Genomic DNA, 15,990 nt, shown 5'->3' with positions numbered 1-15,990 from the left:
ATACAGAGATTTAGCACCTTTATTTCAACCACTGAAAAACTTCTTGTAGTGAAAAATGAAAACTGGTCTTATCTAAACTTCTTAACAGAAAGAGATATGAAGTGAATTGTGATTTCAGAATGCCATAAATCTTCCTTGCTATGGCCAAGCTATGTAAGAATATTTAACTGGTTTATTTGATAATCCATTTAATTGCCCATTGGCAATATACTTCTTTTTGAGTGTATTGGTGATCTCGTGATGATAAGAATAATTTAAAAATTTCTACCAGAACATGGCCACTGAAGTTCAATTTGAGTCAAGCCAAGAGGTTCTCCCAAATGAAGCTCAGAGAATATAGTTCAGGGAAAGAAGAGGCTAAGCTCATTAGATGATGACACATTTGAAGTCTCTCCTTCCTTGGACTCATGAAAAATAATTTCTATCCACTGAGCCATCTTATATGAATCTAGAACCTTTAATAATATTCCTATAAATCTTAAAGTGTGAAATCTGAAATTTCTAGAGTGTGAAAACTGATGAATGACTAATTACTGTTGTAGCCATACTTTGCAGTTTCCTGAAAGCATAAGAGTCATGAGATGCTCTTTGGATCACAAGTCATGGAGAGGAAGTAGGACAGTAATTGAGCCTTGATCTTTTGACTTACTGAAAGGAAAGAGAGTAAAGCCAAGAAAAAGAGCTCCCAGGACTCATGTATTGAAATTCCATGTCTACTTTTTCTTTATTAAGTTCTCAAGTCATAAAGGCTGCATGATCCCTTAGTCTCACTACTCCTAACATCAAATATTCCATGAATAAAATTTGTCCCTAATATGAAGAGATCAAACCTAAAATGCCAAAGATAAATATTCAGGGAAGAGAGTTATTGCACCTGAAGTGCCTGAAGGGTTTAATATTGAACCTTTTCCTCCCTTATGTCAATACCAGCTGTGAAACAACACATCCTAAAAGCATCTGGAAATACTTCCTTAACTTCTACAACTGAGTCATACAATTTAGTTGGTTTAACCCACATGGGCAATTCTTCAAGTCAGCAAAGGACAAAATATTTTGGGACAAAATCTAAGGGTGCATCATAATGTATTATAAATAAGAATAAGCCAAGATGGTCAACACTCTAAAGAAGATTGGAATAAATTAGGTGAGAATAAAGTAACCAAACCTGGAATAGAATTAAGAGATAGAAAGTTTCATGTGTTCTTAGCTCACTGCTGGGAACTCATTAAATAGTGATATTAGAATGGGAATAAATTTAACTGAAAAAAACTGAGATGAGCTAAACTGCATGTACAATATGAGCCAATAGTGTGAAATAGTAGCCATTAAAGTTAATTAGATTTTAGGTTGTATTGAGAGGCATCGCATTCAGGATATAGAAGGTCATTCTATACTCTGACCTGAACATCAAAAGCAGGGTCACTGACAAACAGGAGAATAGCTTGAGAAAGACATCCCAATTGGTGAAAGGCATTATTATACCACTTAAGAATCAGTTGAAGAAAATAGCAGATTTCCTTTTGGAGGAAAAAAAGGGGAACAGGAATCCTCTGTTCAAATCTTTTTTAAAAAATGTCATGAGACATGAAAGAAACTGAATTTTTATTTGCTTATTCCCAGATCCCAAACTAAGAATAATGGATAGAAGTTGCATATGAGCAAATTTAGACTTGATGCAAGGAAAAACTCTGATTTTTTGCTGATTTAAAGCAAAATGGAATGTACTACTTAAGGACACAGTTATTTACCCCTCATTTGAAGTATCCAAGGAAAAGCTGGGGCACCACCTGTTAGACACATTGTAGAATGGAGGCAACAAGCACTTATTGGGGATATAAAGAAAAACAAAATAAACAAAAATAAAACAACAGCAACAACAAAAAAAACAGTCCCTGCTTTCAAGAAACTCAAATTCTAATGGGAAAGAATACACTCAAATACGTATATTTACAGACAAGTTATATACATATATATATATATGTATATATATATATATATATATATATATATATATATATATATATATATATACATATAGGTTATATTGTAGACAATGACAGAGGGACGGCATTCAAAAGGCTTCTGGAGAAGGTAGAATCTTGGCTAAGATTTGAAGGAAACCAGGAGATAGTGTTGAAGAGGGAAAGAATTCCAGACATGGGGGGGGGGGGGGGCTGTGTGTTTATTTTTCTAGTCAGGGTTGGATTACATTTGAAGTACCTTTTATCACTGAGACTCCTGGACTGAAATGATAAAAATACACAGCTTTTAGACAGTTTTCACCAATGCCTAGGCATTGTATTAGAACAGAATTAGTCATGATCCTGGACCAACTCAAACACTTTGAACCAACTCATTTGTTACAATGATGATAAAAAGGAGGAAAGGATCAGGTACCGCTCTAGGCCATTCAAGTACACTATCCCATCCTAGCTCTATAACCAAACCTCGGCTTTGTACTTAATTCTATTCATCCCCACCACATGATCTATATCCACCTCTACATTCAGGCCAGAATGTTATAAAACACACATACCCCCTTTCTACTGTCTACTCCTTTATGTGTCCTAGCAATTAGCCAACACCAAATTCAATTGATTCCATGGTTATCACACTATAGGCTCATTATATAAAGTTGAACGAGGTACCATCTATACCAGTTTCTGTCTCTGTACCCCTACAATGCCCATTTTCCTAGACACAATGATGTCTAATTGTAGATCATGAGAGGGTCTGACAGGCTGAACTCCATTAAAAACATAAATCTACTCAAGAAAGCAAGAAGTATTTAATGTCTATCACAAAACACATGGTATATTGCAAAATGCAGAAACATACTTATTAACAATAATTGGGTCAGTTAGGTGGCACAATGGATAGAGCACTGGCCCTGGAGTCAAGAGGATCTGAGTTCAGATTCAACCTCAGACACTTAATAGTTACTTAGCAGTGTGACCTTGGGCAAGTTAACTCCATTGCCTTGCAAAAATGAAAAAATTAATCATTAATAATAATAATATTATTTATAGCAGTTTAAGATTTGTAAGATGTCTGACAAACATTGTTTCATTTCACTTCAAAATAACTCCTGGAGGTAAGTGCTATTTTTATTCTTTGTTTGGATTCTTCATTTAACCCTTTACAGGAAATTAGGATAGAGAAAGGTTAAGTGACTTGATTTGCCCAGCGAAGCACAGCCAGCCAGTATCTAGAGATAGATTTGAAATCAGTCCTTCCTGACTTCAGTTTGAGCATTTATCTGCTGTACCACCTTAAATAATAAGTCTGGAACCTAAAACAATAAGTCTAGCATTTAAAAAGTAATCCTAAATATTCCATTAATATAAGAGGATGAACATTGATTAATAATCAATAACTATTCTAGACTAAGCGAAGTGTACTACACAGTTACCTGATAATGCTAATCAAACCATGAGGTGCTCATGGGTCACTAATAATAGAGGAAATTCAAGAGAGAAAATAAGGTCAAGAAAAGGAACTCCAAAGATTGATGTATTGAAACAGAGATCATTACTACTCTAGACAGGTTATAAACTGTAAAGGTACAAATATGTCATAAATAAAAATTGTTCCTAATATAATCAACTAGATATATTCCCTAACAATAACTTCAATTGAATTTATATTCATTCTAATTTCCTTCCAGCTATAATCGTAGAGGCAGAATTCCACATTACTTTAAAATTTTTATCAATCCAACCTAAAATGTCCCATATAATATTAAAGAAAGAAGAATGGCACAACTTGAAATGCCCAAAGGGTTTAATCTTGGATCCTTTCTCCCTTGTATCCAATACTAACAATGAAATAATATTTACCCCAACATTTGGCAGAACACACCCAGCTTCTCTTATAGTCAGGCTGTACCATTTATGTTATTTAGCCCACTTCTCTGATGAGCTGGTAAAGGAGCACAGAATATAGAAAACAGTCTTCCTTTAGGTAGATATATATCAAGTCACAGAGTCACTCATTAGATAAAGAGCTCAGAAGCTCCGGATTAATGTCCAGTACCACCTCACGGCAAGGGGACATTGACTCAGGTGAAGAGTGAAACTTATCTCTCCTTTCTATTTAATGTGAAAACATGAGAGAACTCTGATCATTTCTTGCTCTAGCTAGTTCAATGTTGATAGAGTAGAGGAAATGAATTCAAAGGTGGATCCTGGCAAGGGGAGCTTGTCATCATTCCACCATGACTCTGACCTTGAGACTTTGTGTTCCTGCTTAGAGAGAAATAAATGGAATTGGTCATATAGCTCATGTAAGGTGCCAAACTGAGGCATAGGGCTTTTGACAGGCAGATAAAGCATAGATATTTAAACCTCTATGGAGAAAAAAACAGTGTGAAATATGTTAGAAGATATGGAACAGGAATGAAAGAGACCAAATATTTTTATATCACACAGAAATTTTATGCTTGAATATAACAATATAATATATAATATTAAAGGAAGAATGATGGCACAACTTGAAATGCTCACAGGGTTTAATCTTGGATCCTCTCTCCCTTGTATCTAGTACTAACAATGAAATAATATTTACCCCAACATTTGGCAGAACACAACCAACTTTCTTTGAGAAAAAAAAATCAAGAGATCCTCAACAAGGTGGTTACTGAATAACATCACAAAAAAATAAGTAATTCTATTTTAAAAGTCACTAAATTATTCATTATTGATTCCAGAATTTAATGTCTGTGGATAGTCAGACATCTGCACTATTAGAGCAATGAGCAAAATTAATACAAAGACAGAAGAATAAAAATTAGAAAAACATGGTTTGCAATTAAAATAACTTCATTCTTACTCATTTAAACTGGATAAAATAGGATTTGGATGAAAGAAAGGACATAGATAGATGATGACTATTTAATTCAAACATTTAATGTACAAAACAATGTTCATAACAGGGAGGAAACAGAAGTATTAAAGAAGCACTTGACTTATCTGCCAGGTATAGAGATTTGGCAGCAAAGGACAACACTACTTTAAAATAGAATTATTTCTAAGTAGGTGGAGACAAAATGAAGGAATAGCAAAATGAGCTAATTATCGATTTGGCCTTTCCTCACAGATCTTCCTTGGTTTCTCTTCCTCCCGTATCAGCAAGGAAGCATGGTGCACTACCAACACCACCCTCACTACAATAAACAAGCAACTCATACCTCTAATCATTTGGTTGGTCCTCTTTTCATACCAATGGATCAATAGAAATAATAGCAAAATGAAGCAGGGTAAGATCTCCCTCCTCCTCTCCAAACTCAACCAGCTAGAATTAGAAAATGTACCAGACTGAATTCTATTACAGCACTCTAAGGGAAATTTAAAAAAAAAATTTTAATCACAGTGAATCATTTTTCCTAGGACATAAGGAAGGTGTGCAAACACTATGGACAGGGTCTGACCAGTATTACAATCTGGAGCATTCTAACATATGAATAGGTTTTGAACAGGAAAAAAGCATGTTCTAGATACATCATAAAGTTGTCCAAATTTGTGAAGAGGCCATGAACCAGGACCACCTGGAAACTGATTATCCAGTTCCACTTCATAGAATCAGGATAGACTGAGAAGAGGACTGTACCTCAGTGTGATGTTCCAGGGAGAGGACTAGTAATGGACTCTGTATCCAGAGACAAATAGTTCTGTATTTAAGAAAGTCTGATAAGAGGCTCAAAAAGGTACAGTCAGCCCAGATTAATATGTAAGATGTAAAGATGAAAATTAAAGAAAAGGAAAAGATCTTCAAATATTTTTATAACAATTTGTTTTTACCATTTAGGACAGTAAATTCAACATATTTAGAATCTATCTTCATTATGCCAAATGTTATTTTAAAGGAGATAGAAATGGAAGCATAGAGACTAAAAATGGAAAAAGCAATTGCAGTAGACCAAGATGAGGAGAAAGAAGACCTAGTCTGGCAGTAAGATGATTGTGAGAAAATTGAGGTTTTGATTTTCAATAAATCAAAGGAAGAGAAAATACAAAATAGAAGGGGAAAAAATTCTTGGACCTCAAAAAAGAAGGCTCAAAGAACATTATTAACCAACAACCTCTATTTGTCTACTTTCACACACACACACACATACATATGGGAATAATTTACTTACACATCAAGGTCATCCTCAATATTAGAGAGGAGCAGCCAGACCTTCAAAAAATAAATTCCAAAATAGACCACATCTTTACCATCATATATTAGGAAAAAATTAAAGAGAATTCAAAATCCAATTGTTTATTTTAAAAGCACCTGAGCAAAACACTACCCTAGAGTCTCTCTTCTAATAAGGTATCTCTAGAGAAAGATTATTCAAAATGCATTGAATGTTATAACAGAGATAACCTTTTTTGAATATCCTCACTCAACTATTATTATTGTTGTTATTATTTATTATTATTATTATTATATAAGAAGCCATGACTCTAGAGAAGCATGGAAAGAATTATAGGAACTGATGCTGAGTGAAGGGAGCAGAACCAAGAGAACATTGTACACATTGAATGCAGCTCCTCTCAGAAGTTCAGAGAACTAGGACAGTCCTGGGAGACCTATTAAGGACAATACCATCCACAACTAGACAAAGAAAAAAAACAAAACAAAAAACTACAGAATTTGAGAACACTCTTCACTGTTTAAAAATTTCTCTTATGTTTTTCCTTCTTAACCCATGATTTTCTTTTCCTTTAGTCCTAATTACTCATACAGAACATGATTAATATGTAGACATGTTAAATGCAAATGTACACATAAAATGTTCATTAGACTGTTCGCAGCTAAAAGGGTAAGGGTGGGAAGGAAAGTGGAAGAAAATAGTGTAGCTTATACATATGCATGAGGATGAATGTTGAAAAACTTTTCTAACACCTAATTGGGAAAATAAAATAAAATATAAATAAAAAACAATATACTCATTCATCAGTATATATCTCTTAGACAAACACTGCAAATAGATAATTATTTAAGACAGACTAAGAAAAGGAGGGGAACAGAATAGATTAATTGTGAAAAATAGAAAAGCTCTTTTAATAATCCTAAACTTCTCTCTGAATAGGACCATCAAAAAAAACAGCATTAGTATTCTACTGAGGGTGCTGTATGACTGTGAGTCATGGAACACTATAGCTCCTGAAGAATTTAAACTGAGTTATCACTCAGATGACTATGGGCAAGTGGAATGTGACCAGGCTGTACTGCATAATAAAAATTTTTAAACTATGAAAGAAAGGGTGAGGATATTCACATTTGTTAAATGACTATTATGTGCTAAGCACTTTTAAAATATTATTTCTTTTGATCCTTCCAACCACCCTGCGAGATAGATGCTATTATGATCCTCATTCTCCATTTAGAAAATTGAAGCAAACTGGGGTAAGCGACTTGCCCAGGATTGCAAGACTGGTAAGTGTCTGAGTTCAAATTTGAACTCAAATTTTCTTGACTTAAATGCCAGCACTTTATCTGCTGTATCAGCTACACACCTCAAAATGGAGGATGAAATACTAGTGCTTACCCCTGTGCCAAGCACATAGAAGGCACTTAATGAATATCACTTGATTGAAGTAAAGAATGTCATCAAAGAATAAATATATAAAGAAAAATGATTATCTGGTCACATGATAAGAATGATGAAATAACTATCATTTGTCTTCACAATGTTAAGAAAAAGTCTGGAAGGTGATTGGCATATTGGGTGGATAACCTTTGATGAACATATGAGAGGACCTGGACAAGACTCATAGTCATACCTGAAATATGCTCTGCAGACTTGGAGGGAACTTTCACATTATGAGATCATTATATTCATCTAAACATATGACTTAAGTATGAGTCTTCATATATGGAACATTTTTAACTTAGTTTTTAAGAATAGAAAATCAATCACTGTTGATGATTTGTGTTTTCTGTCCCCACACTCACTATTATTTCATTATTTCTATATTTTAAGAACCCTTTTCACGACAGGAATTTTAATATGTAGCAAAGTTCTGCATTTTCATAAGTCTCTTGATTATATCTCTGACTATTCACAAAACCCAGCTGGCCACATTACCAGAGGCAGCTCAAACAGCTTTCCAAGCTGTTTTATGAAGAAAAATCTCATACCACAGACTTGCTTTTATTCTTTCCCACATCACAGCATTGGCACATGTGTTACTTTTTGGATAATTTCTCACTTTTTGACCAAAGTCATCTAGCATCCAGGCAAATCACATTTCTTGGTTTTTGACACTAATCTTATTTTCCTTACCTTATGTAATTTGTCATTTCTGTTGACAGAGTTACTGGACACTATTGCTTTCAGAAATTTAATTCCACTGCTTGGAATCTTCTGTTCTTGCAGGGATGGTTCACGGCAATATGTAGGCAGTAGGAGGTGCCTTAAATATCTTCTCATGAGAGGGAGAGTATGAAGAGCTGTAAAGAAAGTGCAATATTGTTTTCAAACTAACAGAGAAAAAAGAACTTATACATAAAATGTAATATACTTTATTATTACTAGAGATAAAAATATTGGGGTTGCATAAAAGTGAAATACAATGCTTATTAATAAAACCAGATTTTGGGGGTAGGGTATAGAGTCTATAAGAAAGATAAAATCACTATAAAACTAAGTAGATACTGGGAGGATGACAACATGAATTCTGTAAGGCAGAAATATTAGACTTCTAGCTCTTTTACTCTCAAGATCTACAAATATGGGTGATATAACAACCCTTTTCTTAGCCTCTTTGATCATCTTAACCTCTCTGACCACTTAGCCTCTTTGATTATCAGTTCTTCAGTTACAAAATGTAGATAGTAAGACTCTCCCCTGAAGTCCTCCCCCAATGTCTCACTATAGGATGGAAGTACCCAGGTCCTAGAAGACAATATCAGTAAAGTTCAAGTTCTAACAGGATGTAACAAGCTGCAAAGGTTTTGAGTTAGGTCCAGAAAAAAAAAAGCTGGGAACCTCAGGACCAATTGAGTAAAGAGGTTTTTCACCAGGTTTTCCAACAGGTAGACCAAAGAGTAATGGAAAACTGTGAGTCATAAAACTCACAAAGGCCATCTACTAATTCATTAAAGAGAATGCAATCTGTTTTGGTAGAGGAAGTAATTATATACGAGAAATTCCAGATCCTTAAAGTATAATCATACTTACATGATTTTATTTTAATATTATGGAATTTCATTGGTATGAATACTTCTTAGTTCCCTCATTTTTCAAATGAGGAGATTGGAGTTCATGACAACTAAGGTCCCTTTGATCTGTCTCTAATTCTTGGACCCTGTCACTCCCCAGTTCCAGTATATTCACTCTCTGATTCCTATAATGTTTATTTAGCTTTTTTTGGTATGGATACTTCTTCTATCAATACAAACCTCAATTATATAAGTCTATGAGTGTCACTCAAGCCAGAAAAATCATTATCTTGTAGCCAACATATGGTATAATCTCCAAAATTTTAATATTTCATATATCATAAAGTATCCTAAAATGCAATTATTATTTTTATTTATTAAAATCATTTGGTGGTATAAGTTTTTCAATAAAGGAAAATTAGACAGTACTATTTATTTAGACTTGTGAAAAATTTTGATAGTATCTATCATGATTTCAATGGGTTGCCATTGCCATTGGATTGGAAAGCATGTTTGGTTATAGATAGGAAGCTGAGTTACGGACTGAAGACAAAGGTCTGCTATCGTCACTGACCAAAAGTGCCAATGAAGCATTGTTTTATCAGGAAGAATACTAGAAACAAAACAAAATATTTTCTACCCTTTAGTAGAACTAGATTGAGTTTATGACTATATAACCATTGAAAGTTGCTATTAAAATCTAAACAATGACATGAGAGATCTAAAACATGTCTCTAGTTTAAGTAATATGATTAACAGATTCCAACTTTAAGATAGCAAAAAAAGACATATTTGCAGGTCATTTGATAGGACCACATTCTAAGAATAGAATTAGGGAGGACGAATCCTCTGAATTATGAAAAAGATAGTTCTTAGGCAAGTTCTAACCTACTTTACATGATGAGGTAATAGCACAGCAACAACAAAGAGGAGATTTACATAGTGCTTCAAATTTTGTAAAGTTCATAATAAATTTAGGTACTCTAAGTCTCTTAGAACTTTGAGAACTTTTCCTTACCTTGTGTTTCAGTGCTTCACACAGTGCTTGTCAAATAATAGGAGCTTAATAAATGTTTATTGAGTGACTATGGAACTCATCCAACATAAGGAAAGGCTAATAATAAAAAGGGTTTAAGGAAGGCTGAAATTCATTAGGTAACAGATGACAGATCCATAGTACTTCATTAGTTGACATTTGTGAAGCTTGGGAAATAGTTTTAACTCAGTGGCTATATCATGAAAGGCAATCCACAAAGCATGTCTTAGTATAATTAGCACAGTACTGGGATAGACAGATCATTGTCTAACTCAGTGTGGTATTTCTTATGCAGTGAACATTACCTTTCTATCCTTTTCTGATGGTACAGAACAAGCTGCTAAGGACCAGTGGTTAACAGTGGGGTCAATAGGACTGTAATGTCTACTCTTAGAAATTGGCTCTATTTTTCTACCTCTAGACCAGATTTTGATCGAAACAATAATCCATAAATAATTGACTTAGTCTAGCATTGAGAGCTAGGTCATCTCCAATGCCTGGTTTTGATTTTCTCAGTTTCAGATTTAAAATGTCTAACTTGTACCAAAATCAAACGAACAAGTTTCATAAGTTTCACGTCAATTTTGTTTTATTATTGCAGTATGTGCAAGGGTTGGTTGCATCTGGATAATAAAGTTAAAGCAAAGTCACAAAATTCAGGCTTAAAAATCAATGCCTAGTCACCATCAATAGAAAGCACCTAGGACCAATGCCAATAACACAGATCCTGTTCATGTTCAGATGCTTCATTTCACTAGATTATTGTCTATAGTAATTTAGAATGAAATTTCTAGAACCCTACTGTTTATAATCTTGAATCCCAGTTTGTACCCAAAGTTTTTTAGCATGGAGCTAGGCAGTTGTATATCTTGTGCAAGATCTGTGTTTAAATCCCAGTTTAGATATTTACTAGTTATGACCATGGGACTTCTACATAATCCCTGTGGATCCCTGTTTCCTCATTTTTTTTTGGCAAAGCAATGGGGTTAAGAGGCTTGATCAAAGCCACACAGCTAGGTAATTATTAAGTGTCTGAGGCCAGAGTTGAACTCAGATCCTCCTGACTGAAAGGCCAGTGCTCTATCCACTGCAACACCTAGCTGCCCCCCTATTTCCTCATTTGAAAGGAGAGATTGCAATATTCTACAATGCATGATGGTTGAAGAGAAAGTGCTTTGTAAATCTTACAGTGTGCTTTAATAAAGGTGCTTCAGAGTTGTGAACTCATCCAACCTTTCTGAAGAGCAATTTGGAATTAAGCCCAAAGGGCAACAGAAATGTGCAAACCCTTTGATCCAGCAATACCTCTACTGGGTCTGTATAACCCTAAAGAGATGATGAAAAAGGGTAAAAACATCACTTGTACAAAACTATTCATAGCAGCCCTGTTTGTGGTAGCAAAGTTGGAAACTGATTGAATGTCCATCAACTGGGGAATGGATTAACAGACTGTGGTATATGTATGTCATGGAACGCTATTGTTCTATTAGAAACCAGGAGGGGTGGGAATTCAGGGAAGCCTGGAAGGATTGCATGAACTGGAGCTGAGAGAGATGAGCAGAACCAGAAGAACACAGTACATCCTAACAGCAACATGGGGCTGATGATCAAACTTAATGGACTTGTTCATTCCATCAGTGCAACAATCAGGGACAATTTTGGGGTATCTGCAATGGAGAATGCCATCTGTATCCAGAGAAGAACTGTGGAGTTTGAACAAAGACCAAGGACTATTACTTTTAATTTAGGAAAAAAACTGTTATCTTATTATCTGATCTTGCTATCTCTTATACTTTACAGTTCTTAAGGATATGATTTCTCTCTTATTACACTCAATTTGGATCAATGTACAACATGGAAACAATGTAAAAACTGACAGCTTTCTGTGGGGAGTTGGGTAGAGGGAAGCAAGAGTAGGGGGAAAATTGTAAAATTCAAAATAAATAAATAAATTAAAGAAGGTTGAAAAAGAAAAAATAAAGGTGCTTCATTATTAGTAGTATCCATATGCTGTAAGAAGTAAAATTATGAAATAATGTATGCAAAGCACTTTGGAAATTTTAAAGTATTTTATAAATATTTTATTGCTGCTGTCATAACAGTATTTAGCTTACATAAAACCCCCTCATTTTAAGGATGAGAAAATTGAGACCTTCAGCAGTATATTAATTCCCCCTTATATATTGTACACCCTCAGAAAAAATAGAAAAATATTTTTGTGATGGAAATTTTTCCTTCATTTAATCTCATACCATTTTGTCTTCTCATTCAAATTTCTTATTCTAATGTTTATCATTACTATCTGTTTACATGACACTACCTTGTGTACATATTATTGCTACCAACAAGGTAGATGAGTCACCTGGGAGACAAGTAGGAAGAAACTTGTGTCAGGTGGGTCAAACTTCAATCACCACATAAGCCATCAACTCCTCACAGACTTTGGAGAAAATCCAAGGTGTTGAACCCAAAAGCTCTTTGAATACCATTGCTCTCAGACCACTGATTTTATTTCTAGCCCAACACACATATCCATTGTCACAAGAATCACTTCTTATGGAGGAGGGGGACAGCCAATTCTCTCATAACAACTGCCACTAAAAGAAAAATATCACATTTGCCCCAGAAATTGCAATGTCCCCCATCAGCGGTCCTTCTTCCAGCCTTAATGCAATAGAGCATGACACCAATGGAGATGTAGTAACAACTTCTTCTACAGACCCCATTTCTTGGCAACCACAACTACCAAAAACCTAGAAAAGAAAGTTCTCACCACCAAAATCCTTGATAATGCCAACTGGTTTAACATTGGAAATAGATATGGTTTATCAAGAGGAATGACAATAAAGAATGTGCATCCTAATCTTTTCCATTGCACCCAAAAATCCATTCGACTTTTTCATCCACTTGAAGCTGAAAATGTCTATATGTATTGTCTCCTCCATTAAAATGTGAGCTCCTTGAGAATAGACATCATGATTTTCTCCTGCTTTACACATCATAAACATTTATTAAATTATTTCTCATTCATTTATCTCCTTACTAGATTATAAACTTGGGGAACTACTAACCATGTCTTATTTATCTTAATATCTTTCCTAGTGCTTAATATAGTATGTTGTATATACCATAATAAATATTCTGTGAAGTGTTTTTTGTCTACAAAAATATGTTTATATTTAAGTAGATATTTCTTATTCTGTAAAATTTTTCATTGATTCAATTTCATCCATCCAAACTACTTAAACCCAATTCTCCAGTAAAAAAAACCTCTGTCAAATATTGAATACATTATGCCTGATAGTCTTGTTCAGGTTGTCTAAAGTTACAAAGTTCCTTAACCCTGGTTCACTGAATTTATGTCTCTTCTCTTCTGACTACCAACCCTGCATTGATAAATTGGTAGCATAGTGAATAGAAGACTGAACCTGAAATCAAGAGGATCTCAGTTAAAATCCTTCCTCAGACAAGTCAATTTATTGTTTTGTTCCTCAGTTCCCTCATTTTTCAAATGAGGAACCATGTCATCGCACACCTTTATAGAGTTGTTTAATTAGATTTTGTCATTTCAATATTCTGGAAAATTTTTTTCTCCACTTAGTTTTCCTTTCAGTGGGTTACACTAATATTAGGTGGCAAGCAGTAGATATCTTGATTCCTATCATCTTGAAGTCCAAACTAAATGATGCAGGCTTTATCTCAAACCCACATAATAAATATGTTTTCCTCTTTTCACAACAGTACAATAGGAGGCAGTGATTCATGGAGGAAGGCTGGAAGCCAGGACTAGGAGAGTCAAGGCAAGGCTTTTAATAGTAATAAATGTGAGTTATTAAAGTTGAAGTTGAAAGGTAATAACCCTTCAAGGGAATAATTCAGACCCAAATGATATACTAAAGTTTGGAATCAAGGCAAAATAGTGAGTATGATATCTGAACCACACTCAAAGATTAGAGCCAAGGCAGAAGCTCAATGTCAAGAAATAGTGGTGATAAAAAGCTAAATAAACATTATAGGAATCAGAATGAATATACTGGAACTGGGGACTGACAGGGTCCAAGATTTAGAGACAGATCAAAGGGACCTTAGGTGTCATGAACTCCAATCTTCTCATTTGAAAAATGAGGGAGCTAAGCCTAGTTAATAAAGTGTCTGAGGAAGAAATCTTCTCGATCTCAGGTTCAGTGTTCTACTCACTAAGGCACCTATTTACCAAGACTAAGGCAAGGTTGGTAGTCAGATAGGAAGAAAAACAAACCCAATGCACCAGAGTTAAGGAACTTTGGGACTGAGTTAAATCCTGCTGCAACAGGAGTCGACAGCTCATTCATAAATTATCAATGACTTATTTGAAGATTCTGAGATCTCCACACACTAAGCTCACAGTAGATATGCAAAGTTGGTAGGTTGATTGAAGTTTAACCTTTTGTATTTGTTTTACTTTTCCAAATACATGTTATGAAAGTTATTTTTCAACATTCATCTGTATGCCTATGTATATTTCTAAGTTACAAAATCCCCTCAGTGGCAAACAGTCAGGTTAATATTTTATTTACACATTTGTATTAAGCAAAAGTTTACCATTCTGACCATCTGGTGTTAATTCTTGCTTACTGATTTTGTGGAAGGTAGCATTCTAGTGACACCTTTTTTTTTCACATTCTCCTTAAAATTCAAAAACCATAGATGTGAAATGACCAATATTCTCTACTCACAGAGAATCTCCCTCCACAAGAAAACTATTTGCTATTATATGTAGTATCCAAAACATAAATTAAAGTACTTCTTGGTTAGGACTAAGATTTTCACTATTTGCCTCAGAAGAAAAAATTCCATGTATAAAATCTTAAGAATCTTAATTTTAAAAAGTATTATTGATGACTTTATTTTTACAAATCCCAAACTATGGCCCTTATCATCTCTCTCCAGCACTAATACAATCAATAGTCCTCTAACTGATCCCCTGCCTCAAGTCTCCAGTTCCTCCTCGGTTCAGTTGCCAAAGTGAGCTTTTTCAAAGAATAGATCTATTTATGCCATTTCCTCCCACTCAAAAAAAACTATTACTTCCAGAATGAAATATAAAGTCCAGCTGGGCATTTATAGCTCTTTATAACCGGGCTGCTTCCAGGTTGAGGACATACAGTCGCATGGATTCAAAGCAAGAAGGGACTTCAGTCATTAGAAACTAACCACTTCATTTTAAAGATGAGGAAACTGAGGTACAAAATAATTAATTGAATTGCCCAGCTAATAAATAGATCAAGGCAGATTTGGAGATAAGTAGAGGAGATACAGACTCAAATCACCACAATAATTTACATAAATATAACCTTATCTCTGCCACATGAAGCGATATCCAAACTTCTCTTGTAACAAAGAAAAATCAGTTAAGCAAAATCAACCAACACCAAGCCAGGTTGAGAATTTATGCACCCCCCTTCTCCAGTGGTGTCAAACTCAAATAGAAATGAGAGCCACTCCATTCCTATGTGAGGATGACTACAGACTACATATTGCCTTAGAAAAGCATATATATGAACATTATCATGATCAATTTTATTTTTATTCATTTTGCTAAATATTTCCCAATATATTTTAATTTGGTTCAGGCTCACTTCAGAGTATTGTGGATATATACTCTAGGCTTCCTATTGCCCCACATTTGACACTTCTACTCTACACAAGAGAGGAGGAAGGTATGTTCATCATCTGATTCTCAGGACCTATACTGATCATTAGAAGCAAACATTAGTTGCCTTTCAATGTTATTTTCATTACATTATTGCAATTATTGTACA

General features: G+C 34.6%; 1 long non-coding RNA gene across 1 annotated transcript in view; it reads right to left on the bottom strand.

Moving 5' to 3' along the window:
• Positions 1 to 8,349, bottom strand: part of LOC141514845 (uncharacterized) — a 42,558-nt gene extending 34,209 nt beyond the window's left edge. The window contains exon 1 of the long non-coding RNA XR_012476129.1: positions 8,276 to 8,349. This is a non-coding gene — a long non-coding RNA (uncharacterized LOC141514845). The remainder of the gene's footprint in view (positions 1 to 8,275) is intronic.
• Between the last annotated feature and the right edge of the window lie 7,641 nt (positions 8,350 to 15,990).

Source organism: Macrotis lagotis, chromosome 1, assembly GCF_037893015.1.
Source record: "Macrotis lagotis isolate mMagLag1 chromosome 1, bilby.v1.9.chrom.fasta, whole genome shotgun sequence".
NCBI classification, from domain to species: Eukaryota; Metazoa; Chordata; class Mammalia; order Peramelemorphia; family Peramelidae; genus Macrotis; species Macrotis lagotis.
The sequence above is the reverse complement of the archived record's forward strand: the minus strand, read 5'-3'. Positions and strand labels throughout refer to the sequence as shown.